Source organism: Mustelus asterias, unplaced genomic scaffold, assembly GCF_964213995.1.
Source record: "Mustelus asterias unplaced genomic scaffold, sMusAst1.hap1.1 HAP1_SCAFFOLD_211, whole genome shotgun sequence".
NCBI classification, from domain to species: domain Eukaryota; kingdom Metazoa; phylum Chordata; class Chondrichthyes; order Carcharhiniformes; family Triakidae; genus Mustelus; species Mustelus asterias.
Window position 1 is genome coordinate 667,248 of NW_027590198.1, and position 9,727 is coordinate 676,974.

Here is a 9,727-nt window from a genome sequence, read left to right on the forward strand (position 1 = left end):
AGTACAACCAGAGATCATTGAATCTCAGAGTCGATGAACCATGTTCTGGATTATTCCACTTGAGCTTCGTATTATTTGGGTACGTCACGATGTCTGAAGGATTTACTACCCACTCCGTTGGTGTGACTGGTGAGTGTAATTTCACTATATTTATTACCCTTGTCCATGAGATCCAGTTAATAATAGTATTATATGCAAACGTCATGTTCCTTATGTGTTAATGCAGTGGGAAAACTTCTCTCTCTTCTCAGCAGCCATTCTCCCTACTGTCGCCTGGTGGTTGCTCTTTATTTCCCTCTCCCTCCCCTCCCCACTACCACGCCCCACCCCCCCCCCCCCCCCCGCCCACCCCCATCTCCTCGCTCCACCCACTCCGTCCCCACCTCCACCGGCCACTTTCACTGTTCCTGCCTTAGTATCTAAAGGGTCCTGACCTCAATAAAAATATATATATAATTTCCAGTGCTGTGATTCACAGCCAATTCCAAATCAACTGATGCAATATCTACAAATGCAGAGTCTACAGCAGAGTCACAGCAGAGTGACCCGGACCAGGGACATTTGGTCCAAACCCATTGGCATCATTGTGTTTCCCAAATACAAATATGGAGAAGGCCGGAAAGTGGAGATCTGATCTGTTGGTGAATCTGCTTTCTTGCTACATCAATGCGGTGCTTTCCTATTGTGAACTCGGTCTCAGCGGAACCAGTGAATCCATATTATTCTGAGGCTGGATTATGTGAAAACAAATACTTCAGCTGCTCCTCAGAATCCTGACAGACCGCTGCTCCCGTTCTCAATCTGAAATATGAGTTAATTGTGTCTCTCTTCCTTACAGTGAACTTATCGACGATTCTTATCCTGTCTCGCGGAAGGTGTGGACTTTCCAAATGTGTCACACGTTCCTAATTTCCATGTTAGCAGCGTGTGTACTGGTCGTCATCATCGACCTCATATTGAGGCAAATTTCTATCAGAGTTAATGACCAATTTATCTTCATGCATTATACTCAAGTGTGCAACATCCATGCCGTCCTGCTGTACGCAGTCACCGATTGTTCTGTCTTGTTCACTGTCACTTTCACCTTTGATCGATTCGTGGCCATTACTTGTCAGAAACAGAAAATAAAATACTACACTGAGAAAACGGCAGTTGTGGTGATTGGAACAGTGAGTGTGCTGCTCAGTGCAAAGAACACGTTCTGGTACTATATGTCTGAGGATATAGTGTACTTTCCAATCATCTCTACTTCTGTTATGCAGATTCTGATGAATTGTTTTCACCAGCGTGAGTAGAAGTTGAAAGTCTGCGTTATATTTTAGCCAAAAGACCAGAAGACCATAAGACATAGGAGCAGCATTAGACCACTTAGCCCATCGAGTCTGCTCCGCCATTCAATCATGGCTGATATTTTTTTCTCATCCCCATTCTGCTGCCTTTTCCCCATAACCCCGATCCCCTTATCAATCAAGAACCTATATCTCTCTGTCTTAAAGACACTCAATGAACTGGCCTCCACAGCCTTCTTCTTCAAACCTCATCTGTTCCTTTATTGCTGAATCTGCTGTTCAATATTTCAACCGTTAAACACATTTTATTGTCGAGCAAGGTTCGCCGTAGACCTCGGACGCAAAAGAGTGGGGAAAGTTCAAATGGCCAAGAGATAGAGAACTGAAGAAAATTTACCATCTTACTCTTTGCGATGTCGGGAAATTTTATCCTGTTATGGTCAGGGTTCCTGTTGTTTTGCCTTCATCAGCGATTGTACAGGTTGGATTTATTTCTGTTAGTTTGCCATTATTTGTTCAGGAACTGGGATTTATGCTTCAACTCTTGAGTTGCTGCCCCAACACATGCATTCATGCCGTGTCCCAGACGCAATTCAGAGCGGATCTGAAGAATGTGGTGAAATTTCCATTTACTGGAATTGTGAAATTTATTAAACAGTGATCAGATAGTTTACCATAACAGTGTGTTTACCTGGTGTACTGTACAAAAGCCCATCTCAGCCAGACACGCACAGTGAGACTGTTTTTGTTTTATTATTCCGATCAATCCATGAACAGCAAGTGCAGAAAAAGAAAAAGAATCGAATTTACTTCCAAAGGGCTCAGGGTTTGGATCATTTCAATGCTGATATTCAGCATGGCCTGGGCAAAATGCGCTCCAGAGTAAAGTCTCCCCATGGCAAAGTGGGAGGGAGATTGGTGACTGTGACATTTTGCATCTACTCCAACACACCTCCAACATCAAAAGGAGGTGCCAGCCCACCCGTCCCTTAAACCTCACCGCACCATAAAACTTTATTCTTTAATAAGTCTGGATGAGAAAAGTACACATCACTTCAAATCAATAAAAGAGGTCATAAAATAATTAGCTGTTAATGGACATATTTATTTGTGAGAAGATGAATGCCAATGTCAGTATCAAATTCACTATCCTTCGGCCAGATTTCCCTGTGAATATTACTGACACAGATAGTAATGTCGTTGCTTTACTCGTTGGTTCCTTTCTGGGGAAACAAGGAAATAAACTTAACCTAAAAATCTCCTCAAACCTGTTTTGCTATCGTCATTAAAGTGATACAACACCACCATCTGCTGGCGCCGCACTGCAACTGCAGATTTGTGAGTCTCAAAGTCTCTGGATGGCTGCATCTGCGAACCGGTTGCTGAAGTGTGACTATTGAAGGATATTGTCCGAGATTTGAGTTTACAGAAGGAGCTCGGCTGGCGCATTCGCCCTTTTATTTAACCAGACACCGCACAGGAACTGTGTTCTTCATTATCCATTGGAGACATGGTCTGGACATTGAAGTTGGTGTTATTTCAGACTGCAATGCGTGTATTCGATGCAGTTATCAGATGTCAAATCACGTTCAGAATGGGAGTGGGTAAACGTTTCTTCCCTCTGTAATTCACTGTCAGACATTTTCAAGGTTTAGTCCTATAGGGGCACGCGCACACAGACATTTACAGCAGCGCCCACACACGCGCAAACATACACACATAGAGATACAGAGGCACAAACACACACAGACATTCACAGGGGCGCGCTCACGCATAAACTCACACAAACACACAGATCCTTATAAAGAATGTTCACAGTAACTTCATTGCAATGTTAAGGTAAGCCTAATTGTGACACTAATAAACGTCAATGTTTCCAATATAATCCACTACATTTCACATAATGATTCTTTGAAGATTGAAAACGAAATCATTTTAAGGCGCAGATTTTATTTCTTTGATTGCATTTGATTTATTTTTGTCACGTATATTACATACAGTGAAAAGACAAAGCATATCGTTCATAGAGAAGGAAACGAGACATTGCAGAATGTAATGTTACAGTCATAGCTTGGGTGGAGTGAAAGATCAGCGTAATGCAAAGTAAGTTCATTCAAAAGTCAGACGGCAGCAGGAAAGAAGCTGTTCTTGAGTCGGTTGGTACGTGTCCTCAGACTTTCGTATATTTTTCCCGCGGAAGAAGGTGGAAGATAGAATGTCCGGGGTGCGTGGGATCCTTAATTATGCTGGCTGCTTTGCCATGGCAGCGGCAGTCAATGGATGGGAGACTGGTTTGCCTGATGGATTGGGCTCTATTCATGCCTTATTGTTGTTTCTTGCGGCCTTAGGCAGAGCAGGAGCCATACCAAGCTGTGATACAACCAGAAAGAATGATTTCCATGGTGCATCTGTAAAAGTTGGTGAGAGTCGTTGCTGACATGCCAAATTACCTTAGTCTTGTGAGAAAGTAGAGGCGTTGGTGGGCCTTCATAACTTTCGTGTCGGCATGGGGGGGGACAAGGACAGGTTGTTGGTGATCTGGACACATAAAAACTTGAAGCTTTCGAGCATTTCTACTTCGTCCCCGTTGATGTAGACAGGGGCATGTTCTCCTTTTCGCTTCCTGAAGTCGATGACAATCTCCTTCGTTTTATTGACATTGAAGCAGATATTATTGTCGCCGGAACAGTTCACCATATTCTTCATCTCATTCCTGTACTCTGTCTCGTCATTTTTTGAGACCCAACCCACTACAGTGATGTCGTCGGCAAACTTGAAATTATTTTGTATCTTCACAGCCTTTATTCACACTGTATCCGTGCTCGATCAATAAGCTTTTCCCATTTTGAAGCTCTTGGCCTACATTATAAAAGTTACCGTGATACAGAAAAAAACCCATCTGTGTTGGAATGGAAACGTCCAACCTCAATTATTGTTCCGATTTGGCCTGCCAGTTCTATACCTCAACAAGTTTCGTACATATTCATCAGGGAAGGTTTCGGTGTTGGCTCTTGTGAAACTGGTGGGCCATTCCCTAACACACAATAAACACAGAGACTAAATGTTGCTTCAATTGTTTCTGGAACTGATAGCATCCAGAATGGAGAGTTTGGTTAATGTCATTTTCTTTCAAATTTGAAGTATGTTTCTGTTTTACAATGTCTCAATGTCGCACTGACACTCACTCAACACAAACATGTACTCACACACGCACAGTTACGCATTCAGAAACTCTCTCATAAACACATGCTGCCATATACACACGCTCTCACCCAAACAAACACACAGGCTTATATATAGACACAAACTTAAAAAAACATACTCAAAAGCACACGCTCACACACAGGGGAACAGACAGAGAGAAACTGAAAACCTCACAGACACAGAGACTCACACACACAGTTACAGGGACACACAGATACTGGGGCACACACAGTTGCATGGGCACATTCAGATACATGCGCATAATTAGATACATGGGCACACAGACACAGATACAGGGGCACACACAGAGACATGGGGGCATACACACAGATACAGGGTCACACACACAGATAGAGGGACACACATACAAATAGAGGGACACAGAAAGACAGATACATGGACACACATACACACACACAAACAGACACACCGACACACACACACACACGCGCGCGTGCCCGCACATACACGCATACACACACGGAGAGACACAAAGACACTGCGGCAAACACGCATATACAGTGACACACATGAAGGTAGATACAGGGACGCACACTCACACAGATACCAGGATTCACACAGATACAGGGAGACGCACAGATTGAGGGGCACTCAGAGATAGAGGGGCGCACACACACACATAAACAGAGATACCGGAGCACACAAACAGAGACACTGGGGCATACAGAGAGCCAGGGGCACACGCAGACTCTGCGGCACACACACACACACACAGAATGGTGCACACACAGATACAGGGACAGACACAGAGAGGTAGTGGGGCGTACACAAATTCAGGGGCACACACAGACTCAGCGGCACACACAGAGATATTGGGCATACACAGATTTGGGGGCACACACAGGGAGATAGCGGTGTATACACAGATACAGGGGAATGCACAGAATAAGGGGCGCACACGCAGATATAGATGCACACACACAGCGATGCAAGGACTTAAACAGAGATACAGGAGCACAAACCTACTGAGAACTTACAACTTCTCCTGTTTTTATTATCAATACAGGTTTTATTATAAGTTAAAACACAGCAAGTCGGCAAAGGTCAATGGAATGAGCTGCATCTCCTCGTAACAACGGGATGTGACGCTCGACTCATTGATCGACAGTTCCACCGCGCCTCAGCGAAAAACCGCACTGACCTCCTCAGAAGGCAAACACAGGACATGACTGACAGGGTGACCTTCGTCGTCCAGTACTTCCCTGGAGCGGGGAAATTACGACATCTTCTTCGGAGCCTTCAACATGTCATCGATGAAGATGAGCATCTCGCCGAGGCCATCCCCAGACCCCCACCACTTGCCTTCAAAAACCGCGCAAACTGAAACAGATCATTGGTAGCAGCAAACTACCCACCCTTCAGGAGAACAGCGACCACGACACCAAACAACTCTGCCACGGCAATCTCTGCAAGACGTACCGGACCATCGTCATGGATGCCATAATCACACATGAAAATTCTCTCCACCAGGTACACGGTACATACTCATGCAACTCGGCCAACGTTGTCTACCTCATACGTAGAAAACGATGTCCAGAGGCGTCGTACATCGGCGAATCCATGCAGATGCTGCAACAGCTGAACTGACACTGCGCAACTGTCACCAGTTCCCTTCCTTGGGGGGAGCATTTAAGCAGTCAAGGGCATTCAGCCTCGGACGTCCGGCTAAGCGCTCTCCAAAGTGGCCTTCAAGACATATGACAACGCAGAATCGCCGAGCAGAAACTGATAGCCATGTTCCGCATGCATGAGCACGGCCTCAACCGGGATCTTGGATTCATGTCACACTACATGTAACCAATTGGCGTGGAAGTGCAAAATCCTACTAACTGTCCTGGTTTGAGACAATTGACACCTCCTTAACTTGTGATTGTCCCTCTCGCCACTTGCATTGTCTGTACCTGTAAAGACTTGATTGCCGGAAAAGACTCTTATTCCAAACATTATCTTACAATTGTGTCTTTGTGTATATATACCGCGTTTGTGAAACCTGGCTCTGCACTTACCTGATGAAGGAGCAGCTCTCCGAATGCTCATGATTCCAAATAAGCCTGTTGGACTTTAACCTGGTGTTGTGAGACTTCTTACTGTGGAACGAGGGAAAGGTAAACTTTCACCTGGATGGTATTTTTAGTACTGCAAAATTCTGCGATGGAAAGAATGGAGTTCAAACTAATTGCGTGTCAGTTCCATATTACAAAGCTGCTATGTTTGCGCTTTTTGTTTCATTGGGGTCACAATGATGAGGTTGGTGGATTTTGGAAACTGAAAGATACACAAGAGCAACCTGTGGGACTATTTCACCTCACTGTCGATTTCATGTTCCAGGTTACAGCAAAAGGTGATGTCACTGGCTGAAGGAGTTACGCATATTCCATCTAAACATGGCATTTTGCCCATCGCAGGCATAGAACAAAAACTGAAATGAAAATAAAGCCCAAATTTAATATAAATGGGTGAGGTTAAAGTGCAGGCAGACACCTTCCCTGCTGGTCTAGTGGTTAGGACTCGGAGGATTCGGAGCTTTCATTACCGCGGCCTGGGCTTAATTCCAGGTCAGTGAATGCAACTCTATTGCTGTCGTGCAGCACATGAATGAAGAGGAGCTGAAATTACTTCCTACTCGAAAACAGGGGTGGTACTTGTGCCACTTCGAAAAATAAGGATTAAATTTCCATCCCATTCCACAATCCTGCCAATTGTCCCGAACAACATTGTATTTACATCCTCTCTGCTGGCTTCTTTTGCCCAAGTGAATAAGATGCTTTCTGCTGCATTAAATCTGAGCCATGGCATGATCGACCAAAAGTATTTCATGAAATTTAAAATAAATCAAATGAAATATTAAAAACAGTGGAATACGATCCCACGCCTCCACAAAACATCAGTTCAGTGCCTTGGACCAAAGATCAAATTTACCAGTAGAAAAGGAATGCTGTCACGGTTGCAGTTGCTAGTGGACAGAATCGATGGAGAAGGAGTGGGTCATATTTCCCTTCGACTCTCCTCCACCACGGAATAAGATCACGGTGGATCCCATGTTCAACACCAATTTGCCAACAAATCCCGAATCTCTTAATTCCCTTCGAGTTCAAAAAAATTATCCTTCTCAGTATTCAATATCCTCACTGGTTGAGGATCCGCAGACCGTTGGGCTACAGAATTCCAAGCATTCACAAGCCTCTGAGTGAAGAATTCTCTCCTCACCTCGGTCCTAATGGTTGACGTACTATCCGGATATTGTGAGCCCAGTTTAAAACACTCCCGACTCGAGCAAGAGGCGGGGAAGGAGGAGGGGTGTAGGGGGGGAGGGGCGGGGTGCGGTGGAGGGGTGTAGGGTGGCGAGGGGGTGAGGCGGGGGGGGGGGGTGGAAACAATCTCTCAGCATGTACACTGTCAAACAGTCTCGCCGTTCCAGACTTTTCACTGGGATCACTTTTCATTTTTCCAAACTCTCGAGAGAACAGGGTAATTACAATGAATCTCTCCTCCAAGGGCAATTGTTTCATCACAGCAATCAATCCAGTGAATCTTGGTTACACAGACAGCGCGAGAATAGAGGGAAATAAGAGCACAGTATGGAAAGTTGATAGAGGTACAGAGAGAGTCTGAGAGAGTGAAAAAGACAGATCGCTACACAGAAACAAAGAGAGACAGTGCGTGGGGGAGTCAACCACATCGTATGAATGAATAACAGTGCACACAAAGCCAGCGGCCGGAACCCACAAGCATTGGGTCCTCTGAATCGTTGACGAGGGATAAAGAGAATGTCCAAAAGAAGCGTGAACTTTTGAAAACATCTTGAATGACTTGTGAGCGCGTTGTGTAATTAGATCCCCTGTATTGTCAGTTTCTCAAACGAAACCGCAGGTAAACTCATCCAGCAGTGCACACGGTAAAGAAATGAACAAGACTTTGCCATCGCAAACAACAACGGGGCTCGTCCGGGATTTGAACCCGGGACCTCTCGCAGTTTTGCGAATCACAACACCCAAAGCGAGAATCATACCCCTAGACCAACGAGCCGCTGTTGACAGAACTGCTCAAATACGGATATTATATTGTCACACAAATCTGATCAGACAGCTGCAGTGAAAGTTGGAAGCGCTGGAAACACTCAGGAAGTCAGGCAGCAAGTGCGCACAGGGAAAGGACTCTCTTCTTACACCTCCACAACCTTTCATTTAAGCTGGTAAAGTTTGGAAATGTAGGAAGTTTTAAACAAGTGAAACCCAGGAGCTAGGAAACACAACAACAGGAAAGGGCCCTGATCGGGTACAATTCAAAAGAGATAAATGAGCAAGTACTTTGTGGTCCATGGCCTGAGCGTCAGGAAAGCAGAGTATTACAGAATGTTTGCACCGCAGAATGAGATCATGCACAAGACCTTTGAAGCAGTCACGTGTGCTGCGGATAATAGGTAACCGGTGGGTGTACTCACAACGATTACAGAGGAACTGCAGTGATGAAGTTGGTGGATTTTGGGAATTGAGAGGAACACATGAGCAGCTTGCGTGACTATTTCACGTCATTGCCGCTTTCATACTGCAGCGAAAAGTCATCGTTGTTGCCACTGAATAAAGAACTAACTTATGTTCTACCTGAACAGACCATTTTGAAAGAGAGACTTGCCTCTGGTGGAAATAGATCTGAGGTGAAATAATGAAATATAAAATGAAGTAAATTAGATTAAACATCCAACGTTTTAAAAATATTGGAGCATCCAACCTATTAGAAATATTGGTTCACAGCAAGTGACAAGAATTGATGCTGTGATCAGAGATATAGAATTGGAACCCACCGTCACACCGAGTGAATCCGCTGTCTGGTTAAATGTTGATCAAAGAAAATGTTTGACCATCTTTCACAATGGAACGTACAGGAACTCAGTCAATAAGCTGTCTCCACTCACAAATAACGGAAAGGGTCAATTTCATCTCGCAACTTTAAGCCTTTACCATCTTATGTACATTCATTATGAAGATTTATAAAGTAAGTGAATAGAATGTGTGATGGCAAAAAAAACGTGTTCACGCCCTTGGCGTAAGCGCAGTCACGCACACAGAGGAGCAAACATAAGCATACACCACGCGAGACAGAGCACTAAGGAGCGACAAAACGGAGGGTTTGTATTAAGGCAATGTAGCTTCGGGGGAGAGCATTTGACTACAGGTCAAGACGTTTCTGCGTTCAAATCGAATGCCTCCTTCCGC

The 9,727-nt window shown here is 44.7% G+C and overlaps 1 non-coding gene across 1 annotated transcript; it reads right to left on the minus strand.

The window, feature by feature from the left end:
* Positions 1–8,450: 8,450 nt before the first annotated feature.
* On the minus strand, positions 8,451–8,540 carry trnap-ugg (transfer RNA proline (anticodon UGG)). The gene is given in 2 exon segments: positions 8,451–8,486; positions 8,505–8,540. It is a non-coding gene; the product is annotated as a tRNA-Pro (tRNA).
* Between the last annotated feature and the right edge of the window lie 1,187 nt (positions 8,541–9,727).